This window comes from Hippocampus bargibanti, linkage group LG03, assembly GCF_051943395.1.
Source record: "Hippocampus bargibanti isolate YZ-2025 linkage group LG03, ASM5194339v1, whole genome shotgun sequence".
Lineage (NCBI taxonomy): Eukaryota > Metazoa > Chordata > Actinopteri > Syngnathiformes > Syngnathidae > Hippocampus > Hippocampus bargibanti.
In genome coordinates this window covers 22148465-22165032 of record NC_142736.1, presented here as the reverse complement: position 1 = coordinate 22165032, position 16568 = coordinate 22148465, and the positions used below count along the sequence as shown (strand labels likewise).

At 41.2% G+C, this 16568-nt stretch overlaps 1 pseudogene across 1 annotated transcript; it reads right to left on the bottom strand.

The window, feature by feature from the left end:
- Positions 1-322: 322 nt before the first annotated feature.
- LOC148900697 (tyrosine-protein kinase Fes/Fps-like) lies at positions 323-16560 on the bottom strand (annotated as a pseudogene). Its single transcript, XR_016114585.1, has 9 exons — positions 11172-16560; positions 8765-8894; positions 8539-8663; positions 8365-8423; positions 6904-7031; positions 6781-6863; positions 5725-5807; positions 3922-4079; positions 323-1900 (listed from the first exon to the last, which is right to left on the bottom strand). The product of XR_016114585.1 is annotated as a tyrosine-protein kinase Fes/Fps-like (transcript).
- Positions 16561-16568: the final 8 nt, after the last annotated feature.

Genomic DNA, 16568 nt, shown 5'->3' with positions numbered 1-16568 from the left:
GCCATTGTGTACCCTTCTCCTGATTGACATCCTCAGAGGGTGTTGAAAGCTCTCTGCAGATCATGGCTTTTGATGAAAAATGAAAAACACATAGAAAAGCCCCCAAGAACTTCTAAACTCTTTTGGTGGTGTTGAGGCTGAGGGGGGGGGGGGGGGGGGTCATCATTGGGTGTTTAAATGGTAACACGTACGTGTGTGTGTGTGTGTGTGTGTGTGCGTGTGTGTGTGTGTGTGTGTGTGTGTGTGTGTGTGTGTGTGTGTGTGTGTGTGCGTGTGCGTGCGTGCGTGCGTGTGTGTGTGTGTGTGTGTGCGTGCGTGCGTGCGTGCGTGCGTGCGCGCGTGCGTGTTTGTGGTGTCACACTGAAGTGGGCCTTTCAACCCTTTGATATCTTTTAAGTGAGCCTGACTCATTCCCATGCAGGCCAAGGGTATAGAGTGAGACCTCAATTTACAAACACCTTATCTTACAAACTTTTCGTTTTAAGAACCTCTAATTTATTAAAATAAACCTTATAATAAGCACTATTTTCATAATACACAACCACCACGGCTGGCGGAGTGACCTTCGGCGGAAGCACACGACCGAACAGCGCTCCAGCCGGCGCTACTTTGCACACCGTTTCTCATTGAATGCACACGTCGATCGCCTACTTTGAGCTTTTTGCTGATAATTTTACTATGATGGGACCGAAAAAAACCACCACAGGCTCGTGTTCAGCCCAAGAAGACACAAAATAAAATCACTGTCGCTGAGAAGAAGGAGATAATTGCGATGCTGAGCAGGTTTTGCGAGCTGTGTGTCTGTCCGGGTCTGAGTCCGAGATGAGTCTGATTCTCTCTGTCCTGCGACAGCTCCTTTTATACCATTTTCAAGCGTGTGATATGCGTCAGGGTGAGACGCACATCAAGATCAAGGGATTGAAAACATTAAAGCTGCGGTGCGCACCGGTGACGTCACAATCTGCGTGTCACTTGCCCGGGAGATCTGACAACGAACCGACTTACGAATAAAGTAAAACATCAAACTCTTTATGTTCATTCTTATTTAAAATGAGTTTCAATGTGTTATTTGATTCTGAACAACCTCATCCTGAGATACCAGAGTGTGTACTTGTTATTTACTTCATTATTGTGTACCTTGTTCAGATAAATGTAACAAAAATCTGGCATATGAATGTGGTCTGTTTTATTGCTTTCATTGTTTTTCATACAAAGGCTTAGAAAAATTCTGTACACTTTTTTTTGGGAACTGTAGGAAAAAAAAAAACTTATTTCATGGTTTTCATTTTTTAATCAGAATCAGAATCATCTTTATTGCCAAGTATGTAGAACACACAAGGAATGTGTTTCCGGTCGAACACGCTGCACTAGTATCATCATCAAAAAATTGCAGAGGCACTATACAGTTCAATTTGGGCTACTGTTCAAAGAGTTAATGGCTTGGGGGAAGAAGCTGTTTAAATGTCTGAGGTCTTAAGAGGTTTATTTCTACTGAATATCAAGAAAAAAACTCATAATTTGATCATTAATTCTACATTTGTAACTGTGCAAACATGTTTTTTTTTCAAGTGTTATTTGCTTTTGTTCCAGCATGATTTGGTGATATGGTTGCCGTCTGTTTTTCTTTATAAATTCAGATGCACAAGGTTACAATTAGATCCGCCTTCACTGTCTGAAACAAATTTGTACACTTACTTGGCAAAATGTGCATGAACATTTTTCTTATTTATATGAAGTTGTCCCGTTCAGGTCGTGATGACAGCACTTGTGTGTTTACCTTTCTCCACTTGTTCTCTGGCCTGTTGGTTGCTCATTCTGATGTAAGGGATCATTCCCATGGAGAAAACCTCCCATAGCAACACATCAAAGCTCGAGACGTCACTTTCGGTGGTGTAACGACCTGCAAAATAAGCGGTAGGGGGCAGTGTTGATAAAGGCAAGTTTCTCAGCAAAACAATTCCAGGGGCTTAGAGATCATAATAATAGCCATATAATTATTATTTAAAGGACGACCGACATCACCTTTTTTGTTTCCTAACTGACATCAGAAAAACGTTTTATAGCATCTAAAATACCCAAAACACGCAGTATGATATTTTTAGTCAAATGCAAAACACCAATAAAAATGACTTCAAGTGTCCAAAATCTGCAAAAAAATGAACCCGGAAGTGGCCAGTTTCAGAACGTCCCGCCCTCTTGTTCGTGGCGTCACCCCAAGGCATCTTGCTTTGCTGGAGAATCAAAACAATGGCATCAGATTCGGAGAATATGTTTTCTTGTTACTCATCCAGTTATGAATATGATTCAAATAGTTCTGAAGAGAAAAGCATACCTGTTTGCAATCGATTAAAGAATTTATTCCGTGCCATTTTGAGGCAACAGGAGGGGAACATGTAGCACAAAGAAAGAGTCAGAAAATGCTGATAAAAGCTCTGTGTAAGGAATTAATCAGCCCGTTTCCACAGGCTGATTAATTCCTTACATGGAGCTTTGTCGCTCTCTTATGCCTCTTTTTGGTGCAACATGAAGTTTTCAGACCAAACAAGTACAGCAAAATGCATTCACGTGATGGAAGGACTGCTACAATGTGTCCTTTTTTCGGTCAGGGGCGTTCCTTCAGTGACGTAGGATGAGGACTTGGCACCAACTCAAAAACAAGACTTCCGGAATATTCAGTGCGAGTCTTAAAACGTAAAATAGAACTATATGCGGTGAAATCTTTGTAAAATACGCTCAGTAGAAGTAATTTGAAGCCATTTGACAAATTATGGACACAACTTGTCCGGAGACGTCGGTTGTCCTTTAATGTTAGACATTTATCAGAAGTATAACCTGGAATGACTTTTTTTGTTTGCATCTGTCAACAAAAAGCTGTTGTGACTTGCCAAAAAGCTCCGGTCTTGTTTCATCTGTATGAATGTTATTTTCCCAAAAGATTTTTTCCTACCAACAGTGGCATTTATTTGACTGATAGCAGGGCACCAATAATTTTGTCTATAAGGCCCGGTATTAAAAATGAAACACAGAGGAGGTTCAGCAATGTTCTGAGGCTGCTTTCAAAGGAAAACCAAAATAAAAGAATGACTAAAAACCAAACATTGGACGACTTTGGACAGCACTGATGTGAACTGTGCTATTTTACATCTGTGGCACCCTTCAAACATGAAACAGCTGGCGCAGCGGTCGCCTCAAAAAGTTGTACAACGAAAAACTAAAATAAGAACAGTCGCCCGTCAAGCTGGCATGGAGCATAAGTCCAACATAATTTGAGAAAAAGTGCTGTTGGTGAGTCTGCGGCTGGATGGATGCATGGCTTTAGGAGCCCGCGATGAGAAGACAGGTGCGCCAGCGCAGAGCGCCGATGCGTATGTGGAACTGTCGCGGCTTGGAATTGAAGCGGATTTACGTAGGACAGGAGATGTGAGACAATCTCTTTCGTCAATGGATGCTACAACTTTGTGTTTGCTTTCAACATTTAGCTTGTAGCAGACGTGCACATTTCACAATGACGTCCCTGATCTACTAGTGAAAAGGACACTTTGATCCTCTCCTCTTTCCTCTATAACTTCTTCACACATCAAAAAGGGAGCAAAAAGTGCTTAAGATTGAATAACTGTGTCCTTGTGTTGTCATATTAATTTGTTATGTTGTTTGTTTGTTTTTTGCTGTTGTTGTTCCTTTGACCAAGATGGCGCTGCAAGAGTGGCTGCCTTTCCGGCAGCTCCAGTATTTTGTTTTTCTACGTCTTACTTTCCTTTCCCTTCCTTTCTTCCAACCTTGATGTTGTGAAATGTAAATTTCTCCACTGCAAGACTAATAAACGGGTAATCCAATCCAATCCAACCTAGCTCTGAATCAGTTTGTCCACTTGAGGATGAACAGGGACATGTTCTTGTGCGTGTATTTGCGGACGCGCAATACCGTAGCTGAGTGCTTCGGGAGCCGTCCATTTGATTGGAATCTGTCTGAGACTCCCCTCCACTGAATAGATGCCATCATCCTGCTGCCGCGACATCCCAAAATCACTGATTTTTTCGACACGATGCTCCGTCACTAGACAGTTTCGGGCCGCCAGATCTCTGGAAACACACAAAACAGATGCGTGCTGCTGGTTATACATAAAATGGGGGGCCAAACGCAAAACGGGAAGGAATCAGAGCAGGTGTTTGTGTTGTTCTGTATCACACACAAAAGACGTGAGGCACTTTCACCTTCCCAGCTGCCTTCTCTGATATGCCAAACTGTCCATCTCACAGTCCATCATTGGCACCGCCCTACCCACTCTCGAGGACTTGCACACTGCAAGAATCCAAACTAGGGTGCGGAAAATCCTACTGGACCCTCCGCACCCTGCCCACCACCTTTTCCAGCTACTCCCCTCAGGGAGGCGCTACCGATCCATGCGCACCAAATCCAGAAGACATTTAAACAGCTTCTTCCCCCAAGCCATTAACTCTTTGAACTCTTTCAACAGTAGCCAAAATGGAACTGTATAGTGCCACTTAGCAGTTTTTTTTTTTTTTTTTGACAACGATACTAGTGCAGAGTGTTCTACCGGAAACAAATTCCTTGTGTGTTCTACATACTTGGCAATAAAGATGATTCTGATTCTGATTCCTCTCTATAGCGGTTTCTCACATCTGTCAATTTTTATATGATCATTGTCTCACACAGACACCCCCTTTGACTGCTGGGAAATGGATGAATTGCCACTGTGGTGGTTTGATCCAGTCACATATGATTTCCTATACTTGCTGTGGCTCTGAGTGGCACTTTTCAAGTTCATCAAGAAAATTCAATCCAATCACCAGCAAGTCTGAACAATACAGATTTTTTTTATTACAGCACTGATCATTATTAACTCATTCACTGCCATTTATGAATTGATTCGGGAATTGAAAATGTGACGTGGCGCGCCATTACCGAATTTGTTCGGGTTTTGTGTTTTTCTTGCTCGGGTGCCGATAAAGCGCTGGCCAGACCTCTGACAATGTTTATACCTTCCACAAGGGGGCAGCGTTTCTATTTTTTTCCACGTAAAAGTGCTATATAAACCAATATGTATTTATTGAATTGTATTTTGCACAACCACCCTCATTTCAAGCTCATATAACTCCAGACGGATATAATTCAGGAATTAACTCTTTTTTTCTGATGAAAGAAGATAGTCCAATGTTTCTTACGCTGCATTGAATGTTTATGTAGTCCTAAACCTCAACATTTTGTGGGTCCTTGAATTTGAGTGACAATGACAAAAACCTTTTGTGCATGTCTGGCAGAGAATGAGTGAACATTGAGAACTGTTGGTTCAGGAAATAACACGACACGGTGGTCACAGATATATCTTGAATCTGACTGATGATACTTTAAAAAAAATGAAAATGCATAGACATGTTCAACCAAGGTATCTCCTCTAATTAGCATCGCAAGAGTCTTCTAACATGTCAGTCATTCGGCCTATTGAAAGGGTGGCAAATAGTAATAGAAAAATGTGTACCACACTAAACATAGACTAGAGGAAGTGAAAGCAAGTGGGAAAAAAAGCATTTTTAAGGGGAAAGGCTACAGTATTTATTTTACTTCCATAAAGTAATAATAATAACTGTTTTGGTGCATCTTTCTATATCGACATAGCTTGATTTTGTCGGTGCAATATATATATTTTTTTAACTCCGTTGCTATCGAGGCAAACGATGCCTTAACCATAACATCTATTAGTATTACCTGTTAATGCACTTCCTTCTCTCCAGGTACTCCAAGACGGTTTCTGTCACCTTCCAAATGCAAGAAGGACAGAAAATCACCACCTATTCAAATTTGCACATATATGATATCAGTTATATTAGAAAGAAACAACATGGAGGAACAATAAAGATGAAACAAACAAGTCATGAAAAGCGGACTAAAATATAATTGGTTTTATCGTATTTTAACTTTCATGGCCATGACAAATTAATATAATCCTTTTTAAGCATTTTTTTCTAGGGAGCGGGTTTTACAGTGTCCAGGTACGTCCAAATTTGGTGTTTCAAGTTGTGCCACAACAATCCTGGTAGCACTGAGCTCTTCATGATATACCGGAGGATGCTTTATATTTAAAGGACAACCGACGTCACTTTTTTGTTTCTTAACTGACATCACAAAAACGTTTTATAGCATCTAAAATACCCAAAACATGCTGTATCATATTTTTATTCAAATGCAAAACACCATTAAAAATGACTTAAAGTGTCCAAAATCTGCAAAAAATTGAGCTGCGAATTGGGCATTTTCAGATATCCTGCCCCCAGTTCGTGACGCCACGCCAAGACGTCTTGCATTGCTGGAGAATCAAAACAATGACTTCAGACTCGGAGAATATGCTTTCTTGTTACACATCCAGTTATGAATATGATTCAAATAGTTCTGAAGAGGAAAGTATACATGTTTGCAATCGATTAAATAATTTATTCCGTGCCATTATGAGGCAACATTGAGGGGAAATGTCTCAAGGAAAAAGAGGCACAAAATGGCGACCTCCTGTGGCCACCTCCGTTTCCACAGGCTGATAAATTCCTTATATGGAGCTTGGACGCCCTCTTCTGGCTGCTTTTATGTGCAACACAAGGTCCCCAGACCAAACAAGTACAGCAAAATACATTGACGTGATGGAAGGACCGCTACATTGCGTCTTTTTTTTCGGTCAGGGGCGTTCCTTTAGTGACGTCACGTACGGCTTCGCCACCAACTCAAAAACAAGACTTCCTGAATATTCAGCGCGAGTCTCAGTTTTTGGCACACCTTTAACAAGCTCCATTACGATATCGATGGGCTGTTTCTGAGTGCACACACCAATCAGTTTCACAATGTTGGGATAATAGGATAATATGAGGTGGATGGGAGGGTGCAGGTGTGCATGTGGTCTTTACTAACTTGGCCTCCATCAGAAACGTTTTCTTGTTTTCCGGGACCAGGTTCTCCCTTCAAGTCTTCACCGCTACAAGGGTGTTATTGCAGCACAGGGTACCCCTGAAAGCCTCCCCAAAGTTACCCTGCATGCCCCCCCCCTGCAAAAAACACCATATTTAAACAGCTCCCATTCAAATAGACATCTCATGAGTGTGAATTATTGTGCGATATGCAAACTAGTGCAACACTGGCTGCATTTGATGAAGCAGTTCATCAGCGTGTTGATTGTAGATGAGTAAGTGGACCACTTAGCTGCCAAGTAAGTACACAGCTGCTTAGATTCTTTATAGATGAAATTAAGACACACTGTTTAAATAAAAAACGATAGGTGGTAAATGTTTTGGTTTTTTTTAATCACCGAACAAAGTAAAATGCGCTCAAATGGTGTCAGGTTTCGGTCTGCAACTAACAGGTGGTGTCACGTGCGAGTTGACAGCTGGGCGGGGCCTCCGCTCCCGACCTCTGCCAGCTGCTGTCAATTCCCTCATCACTGGCATTTGGACATTTAAACCAGTCGCTGGCATTCACCCAGCGTCGGAAGATACAACGCCTCGCCTGTGCCTTGTACTGCTATCGGTACGAGAGTTTGCTTCACCCGAGTTAGTTATTAGCCGCGATCGGGTCAGTCTGCTACTCTCGAGATTGTGTGCTGTTTTGCACCCTCGCGTGCCTTTTTATGAGGGTATGATTTTTATTTAGTGAGGCTGGACGGATCGCCCCCGCCCACCCACTCGCTGAGCTCTGTTTTGTCACTTTCTGTTCAACACGTTTTTTTTCCGGGTCCGCGTTATCTCGGACCCGTGCCTTTTTGTTAATAAATCATCTGCCAGCATCAACGTCTCTGCAGCCTGCTTAGTGATCCTCCCCATATATTAACATTCAGACTAGTCAGTTGCCACTGTCACCCTCGGAACGTGACAGGTGGAACTGTTGGGCACTGCCTGCAGCTGCACACATTATGGTCGTTTTAATCAGTGGTCGTTAAAAGGACTCCCAGTGTCCGGTCATTGTTTGTTTCACCCTGTCAGGTTTGTTTTATCTGGTCATGTTTTACTCGTGGTTTTTGTTTGCTACTTTGGACCTTTTTTTCTGATGACTTTGTTGTTTGAGATTTTGTCCCTGCCGACTTTATTTAATACAATTTGTCAAATACACCCTGATCCTCACTCCTTTTTTGGGGTCCACCAGCACCACCATCACCACCTTGCAAATTGTGACAAATGGAGGAATAGTGGATACTATGTTCAGTTGTTTTGAGGGGGGGCAGTCTCGGCCAAGATAGCCTAAATCTCATCATTAATGTAGATTAAACTTTCCTCATGCAAGACCCAGAACAGGGTAATGGGCCTAATCTCTAATGGATAATGGATGGATGGGTGTAAAATTTTGATGAAAAAAAATTTAAACCTTACCCACCCGCCCTATAAGGTTTCCTAATACTGTATAACACTGTCATGTTCCAGGACCCATTTGTCCTATCAAATGACAAACAGCAAGAGAGTCGTTTAGCAGGGAGTGGGTACTATTTTATCCAAATGGATGAGTTAAGTGAGTGATCACATGGAGGAAACGGAGCAAATGATGCGCTACCTTGAGAACAGGTTGCCTCAGCTGTATATCACACTTGCGAGTGGTACGCTGTCGAGAGGAGAGCATATGATGGATCAAATGCGGGATGCTGCTGAAGCTTTCCCCATCCTCATTTTTCACCGTATCCACAAAAGCATTCGCAAATATGATTATACAGATGTAAGTCACTTTGGGAGGGAAATTGCAATAATGTTGCAGAGTGTGAAGGCAGCTTCATTCGGGCTCTGAATGAGGAAATGCTTGCAGGAGCCATCCCAGTGGACCGAGAGCACATAACCTTGTTTTTCTTGACTCTTCCTCACCAAGAAATCTCCGTCACACTTCAGCAGCCGCTGAACTTCCGGGCGATCCACCTCCTGTAGGTGGAACACAGACAAGAAGAGATAATAGAAGCGGCTGCTATCATTTTGAGGAAAATGAATGGAGATGTTTGGCAAGGGAGGACATCGTGTTTGGCTCTGACGTGCAGGTGTCTTGATAGCATTTGTTACATCTGCCAAGTGAGAAAGGGTAACGGTTAGTTTTTTTTCTGGATAGGCAAGGGGATCATATAGTTATGATGAGGATCCTGTCAAAAAATGCTGGCTGCTCTTTTATGGCCAATGTGTTGTCATGCATGCATGCATGAGCATACGCTTCAATGAAGATAAAAAAAAAGTAGAAAAACATTTAGAGCTTTGTTATTGTAACTTGTCTTTTTTGCTAATTCTGAACGGCCTTTGAATGTTGTTAGATCACCTGTCCGATTGTGAAACAACAGCTTTGTGTGTGTTATTTGAAGTACTATCACAACTTGATACTACTTTCCCATGAGCAAATTAATGTTATTTTGAGTTGTTTGAAGGCATAAGCACGAGCCAAGAATCAAAAACAAAGTATCTCTTCTTTAAAGAAGAAATGTGTGCCATTTTTGTGGGTTTAGCTTTACAGCTTAGAACCACTCTTCTTTTGGTGTCTCAAATTTACAACACATTTATCGTCACCGTACAGGCACTTAGTTTTTGTCCCCGTTTGATTTTATCAATTAATGCATAAATCTGAATGACAGTAGCCAAGCATATGTGCAATTTGGTGCTGCTCCAAATAGATATCGACCAGCCTTGGCACAGCACAGTGCCACTCCTGGTTAAAATAAAACATTCTGAAATGGTCCCTCAAGGAGCTCTTATGCCCTACGCAACAGCAAATCAGGACCAATTTATGATTTAACGCAACATAACTCAAGAGTGGTTTGTAGGACTTTTTTAAAGTATATGTTCAGTACACCATGGTTTTTTGTTTGGTAAAAGTCTTTAAAAGTCCCTTAGTAAATGTCAGTGATTCTCTTTGACATTCCAGAGACTGAAAAGAGGGTTGCGCTGGTAACTCTGGCACTACTATCAAATGTGATGGATTGTTTACCATGTGGAGAGGACTTTTACTGTTTGTCTCAGTGTGAACAGTTCTGCTTCAAAAACAGGATAGCATGTGTCTCAGAATCACTCAATCATCATGAAAATGTCACAGAATAATAAAAACTCAGATATCATTTTATAAGTGGACAAATAGTTATACACATTCTCTTATATTGTAAAGTTTTGTTCTGTTTATTTGGGGGAACAATTCCACTATTGAATGACTAATTGAATGTCGCGAAAATTATGTTTTAATTATTTTAATAAAATTACTTTATATATATATATATATATATATATATATATATATATATATATATATATATATATATATATATATATATATATATATATATATATATATATATATATATATATATATATATATATATATATATATATATATAAAATCCTCGTCTCACCCACCATGGGTGGTGTCTGTCCCCATTTCAGCTCGGGTCCTCATTTCAGCCAGGAAGCTTGAGGGTTCTGCGCAGTATCCGTGCTGTTCCCAGCACTGCGCTTTTCTGGACCGAGATATCCGATGTTGTTCCCGGGATCTGTTGCAACCACTCGTCGAGTTTGGGGGTCACTGCCCCAAGTGCTCCGACCACCACAGGCACGACTGTCACCTTTACCTTCCAGGCTCTCTCCAGCTCCTCTCTGAGCCCTTGGTATTTCTCGATTTTCTCATGTTCCTTCTTTCTGATGTTCCCATCACTCGGGACCGCTACATCCACAACAACGGCTTTCCTTTCCCCTTTATCTATGACCACGATATCTGGTTGCTTGGCCATTACCATCTTATATATATATATATATATATATATATATATATATATATATATATATATATATATATATATATATATATATATATATATATATACACACTACCAGTAAGACTTTAGCTCGCTGAAGAAGCATCTTGGATAAGAAGCGAAACATTCGACGCCTTTAAAGAAGTACATATGACGGCTGAAGAAACCTTTTCATCGATGGACCACTCTTGTACGACTGAGAGCTTACACAGATCTATTGATGATACTAGTGCAGTGTGTTCTACCGAAGATGAATTCCTTGTGCGTTCTTCACACTTGGCCAACAAAATATATTCTGATTCTGGTGCTTTGATTTGTGAGCACAGATAAAAGATAGGAGGACTGTAAGGTGGTAAGAAATTCAACTCAATTTACAACAAGCAACCAATTTGGCAGATAAGAGACAGTTTTTCAATCAGACATGACAAATGTTATGTGGTCTGACCTTGTTGATCGGGCTGATGTGATCCATTCCAGCTGCATGCTGAGGCCGCTCCTGCTTGTCCACCATGTGATGTAGCTGTACCCCAAACACCCTGTCACTGTTGGCCTTCTGGCCCATCCACTTTTTCATGACCTCCATCACGTGAAGCTCAGAGTCTAGAAGCCTCAGAACAGCTGTGTGAGCCTGAGGGCCTCGCAAATCCTCCCTAACTCCCATTTTGAGAATTGTTTTGAACTGAAATTGTGTCCCGGAAAGAGCTTTGTGTTCGCTCTGCAAATGAGATCGAAACAAAGTGTTGTACTTTTGCAGCAGCTGCATTGGTCAAAGAGAGGTTATTTCCCTGCTTCTTGTTCATGTGAAGTGGCACTTTCTAATTCGGCACTTTTGCTGGCAAGAATCATTTCACTTTTAGTTCAGGAACAGTACATTTTTTTCAGCTTCAGCAGGCACGTACGTTTAGCTTAATACTAACACGTAGTGGAAAATGCTATGGATGGGAAATAAAATGACACCGGTCACAGTATTATAACCTTTAAAGGACAACTGACGTGTCCGGACAAGTTGTGTCCATAATTTGTAAAATGGCTTCAAATGACTTATACTGAGCGCCAAAGATTCCACCGCATACAGCTATATTTTACGTTTTAAGACTTGTGCTGAATATTCCGGAAGTCTTGTTTTTGAGTTGGTGACGAGTCCGTACGTGACGTCACTGAAGGAACGCCCCTGACCGAAAAAAAGGACACATTGTAGCAGTCCTTCCATTACGTCAATGCTTGTTTGGTCTGAAAACCTCGTGTTGCGCCAGAAGAGGGCGTCCAAGATCCATATAAGGAATTTATCAGCCTTTGGAAACACAATACACTGTCATGTCTACAAGAGGTCGCCATTTTCTGCCTCTTTTCTGGGACGCTACATTGCAGTCCAGATGCCTCAAAATGGCAGGGAATAAATTCTTTAATCGATTGCAAACATACAGTAAAGTCTCGTTATATCGATATTCAAGGGAGTCCGAAAAAATATCGATATAACCGGGACTATCGATATATCCGACCCTGTTTGCATGTAATTTTCTCCGTGCGTGCATAGAAACAGTATCGATATAACCGGGACTATCGATATATCCGATATCGATATAACGAGACTTTATTGTATATGCTTTCCTCTTCAGAACTCTTTGAATCATATTCATAACTGGATGTGCAACAAGAAAGCATATTCTCCGAATCTGAAGCCATTGTTTTGATTCTCCAGCAATACAAGACGTCTTGGCGTGACGTCACGAACTGGGGGCGGGACTTTCTGAAAATGCCCAATTCAATTTTTTGCAGATTTTGGACACTTGAAGTCATTTTTATTGGTGTTTTGCATTTGAATAAAAATATCATACTGCGTGTTTTGGGTAGTTTAGATGCTATGAAACGTTTTTCTGATGTCAGTTTGGAAACAAAAAAGTGACGTTGGTTGTCCTTTAAAGAAACTGACAAATAGTGGGACTGTTAATATTAGTGGATTCCTATGAATTGTAACGGTGTATGTCTGTGTTACACTGCCCCCAGGTGGCTACAACATGCACAAGAGGAGGAGCAGCATAATATCCATTGAACTAAAGTAAAAAAAAAATAGTTAAAAAACGGCTTTGTTTTTTTACATTAAATTCAGCTTGATTATTTACAGTTGAAAACTTTACAATAATAAAAGTATTTTCCGGTGTATAATAATAATAATCATCATCATAATAATTTTATTTCAAGTGCCTTTGAAAGCTCTCAAGGACACAAGGTGCACCAGAGTTTAAGGCACACCATCAATGAATGAAAAAAGTTTTCCAAATATATAAATATATATGTTTTCCAAATACCCATAGAAGGCAAATAGCCCCAGCCAGGGTTATGCACGACTTCTACAGGGGGAAATGGAGTCGGTGACTGCTGACAGTAATTGCGAGACCTGTTGTGGCTCAATATTATTTCACATATCAGGCGCACCTAAGTACATATAAGGCGCAGGGTCATCTTTTGAAGAAAATCACGGCTTTTGGGTGCACCTTAAACACTGGAAAATACGGTATATTTTTTTTGCGAAGCTGCAATGGTTTCATTTGGATTTGATTTGATTGAAATGCAAATATGACAAAGCACCACGAATTACATTCGAGCTTAGTGGCCCAGACATGGCTGACATGACCTGGAGAACATATACATACATGAGTTAAACATCCCCTTTAATTGTTTTATTAACAGCTTGAGACGCTCAAGTCTTTTCATGTGAACTATCGATGCATAAAACAATGGTTTGTTTTATTGCCCGGCACAGAACCACTCTCATGTCATTATTTGGATTTATGACACAGTCGGTGCAGTCATCGTGTTAATTCGACCAGCAATTCATCAAATAGTCTCGCTGGAGTAAATGAGCTGAATAAAGTAGCATGTTGCAAATTGTTTGCCCACAACAAAGATTTGCCCTTCAGATCATTACTCTCAAAACATCAGCAGATTGTTTTGATCAAAGTGTTTTTAATGGAAAGTCCTTGATATGAACTGTGCTCATTCACTGACATGTAGTTGTGAGGTGAAATCAAGCAAAACATCTTGAAATTTGCATAGATCTTTATTTTAGTAGAATCTATAGTTGACATCAATTAAATAAAAGGGGAAAAAAAACAAAAGCAAACAATCTTTAAATTACAAGATAATTACACTGCACCGTTCATATAGTACAAAAATAGGCCTTATTTAGAGTTTTGTCTCAGATAAGCCAAGTCATCCATGTTCGATATCCATAGGTCACATGTTTAAGGTACTGTGTGCAGCCGAGGGGCCGAGGACCTCGCCGAGAGGTCGATAGGGGTCGTGCCATGCTGTTATCCCGACTCATTGAACGTAGACCGAACGGGCGTGTGCGCGCACGGGAATACGCTCAACGGACTTCAGCCCTTAAATTGAAGAAGATGGAATACATTCTAGCCCCTTCCTTCACAACAGCTCAAAAATAGAGGGTGTCGCAAAAGAAACGATGTGGGATGCCCAATCAAAAGTGAAAAGGATTCGATAGGAGGGGGATTGGCAAGTGATGAGCAAAACAACCTAAGATGAGACACAGACAAAATGATTGTCTTTGGTTCTGCCGACATATTGCTCCTTTTCATTCGAATCGGATACGCCAGACTCCTCAAGCTCAATTTAATTGCAATACGACATGAGCCTCTATTTCCATATGCACGTCTTGAAGCATCAAATATTCCAAGTCACGCCGTTCTTTGTTCGAGAGTTGCCAGCGAGCGTTTGAAAAGGTTCCACGTGCGTTTTGAGGCAAAGTTTGAAACTTGAGCACTCAATAGCAGCCACTCGCGCAGACTCCAAACAAAGTTGCACATCTTAACAAAGCATTCCCTCACATTGTCATTCTAAAAGAACTAAAGCGAGCAATTGTGGTGCCGCATTCGCACATTAAGATTTGTAGACGCTCCACATGAGGCCACAATGACATTTTTAAATTTGTATCCTACGTAAAGCCCAAACGGCAGCAGGTGTACAATAACGTCAATTCACGAGCAGTCCCGTGCAGTCACACGAGGGACAAACATTTCTGTAATCACATCTACGGGTGCATTAACCCCAAATGAATTTCCGAAAAGGCTTTTCGACATAAATGGTTGGGTTGAAATGGATTCATTTTCCGTGCCTGCCACATGCTCTCTAAACAGGGAAATTGATTGTCAGCGTCGGGACTAAAAGTCGTAACGTCAAGAGGAACCATCGAGGGAGAATGGCAGTACAAAGAGCACAAACAACGTCTGGTTGGCAAGTTCCGATTGAAAACGTGAGTCAATGAGGCCCAACTGAACAAAACAAGGCGATCCTTTAACCTATCCTATTTCCAAAGCCAAGATTTCAAGCCCCGCCCATGAACCATGATTGTAAAGGTGACGAATTGACACAACATTCTAAAAATCTCATCAAACGCAAAAGCCTATATTTCAGAATATTTCCAGCTTTGGCACACGTCAATGTGTGAAACCATGCTGAGTGATGAGAGGTAGATATAAAGGGTGAGCAGCTGCGGTTTTGTATGCATGTCATCACCGCCATGACAACCTCTCTCAGCAGTGCTTTGAGTGCCAGATGGGGCGGGGGGGGGGCATCATTTTTATGAAGCTTGTGAAAAGAGATCAATTGATTTGGATTCAATGATGAGATGCATATTTGAAATGTAGCAAAGGAGAAACAAAGACTTAAAAACAACCTTCCCCTAAGGTATGACTCTCGAAAGAAGAGAAAACAACAAAGCAGCATCAGACGGAATGGAGCTACATTGTTGAAGCGGCTCATAGAAGAGATCCACTTAAATGTTGTACTTGATGCAAACATGGTGATGATGTGCAGTTTCAACTTGAGAGAGCAAGAATGTGAAACGGTGAGGGAAAAAAATGTCCTATTACGAGGAAGATGTATGTTTCTCTTTCACAAAAAAAAATGACAGACAAGTACATTAGTGTCCTTGCTGATTTGAAGCATGTGAAATTTGTCTTTGTAGTGCTAATATGCCCGAACCAAAGGAATGTATTGATGTGTCGTTAATGAGTCCAATCCTTCAGCTGATGAATCACAAGTAATAATAGCTATGCAGCTGGCTGCAGGCTTGATTGGATATTGGTTTGAACAATTTATGGAGCGTGTAGATTTTGTTTCCAATTGAATTCAGACCATTGCAGATGACACATCTGTGAGTTGTAAAAGAAGCCTGTCAAACCCGCACAATGACAATCGTTGATAGGTGCAACCCTCAACCCACCAAAAAAAAAAAAAAAAAATGTGAGGTATTTGGGATGTTGATACTGGCGAGACTTAATGATTCCAAATAGATTTCCTTCCTTAAAAAATGCAGCAGATTCTAGGAACAGACCCTTCACCGACTGACGTCGGACAGACTTAAAAGTCATGTGTCCTTAAAAGTCATGGACACTGGCACGCTTGTCGTGTTCCTCACATCAAAACAATCTCATCCGGCTACTGCACAGAGACTGATAGACGAGGGAAGGATCAAAGAAAAGCAAACCAGTAAATTGTCTTTTTAGTGGAACAATAGGAACCGGAGAGGAGGGTGGGACGGATACACATTGTGAGTGATCCAAAGGAAAAAAAGAGGTGGAGGAAGACACTTAGTGGAAAAGATGTGTGAACACACCCCGTCATGCTAAACTCCCAGTGAGCAGACACTTCCTGTCAGGTCTCATACGGCAAAGTGAAGGATGATTGGAAGGAACCTACTGAAATGGGAACTGAGGTCAGAAAGAGAACTGAAACCAGACAAGAGCGTGAAACAGACACCCCGGCCCTGATCCATTCAAAAATTTGCGGTAAGGAT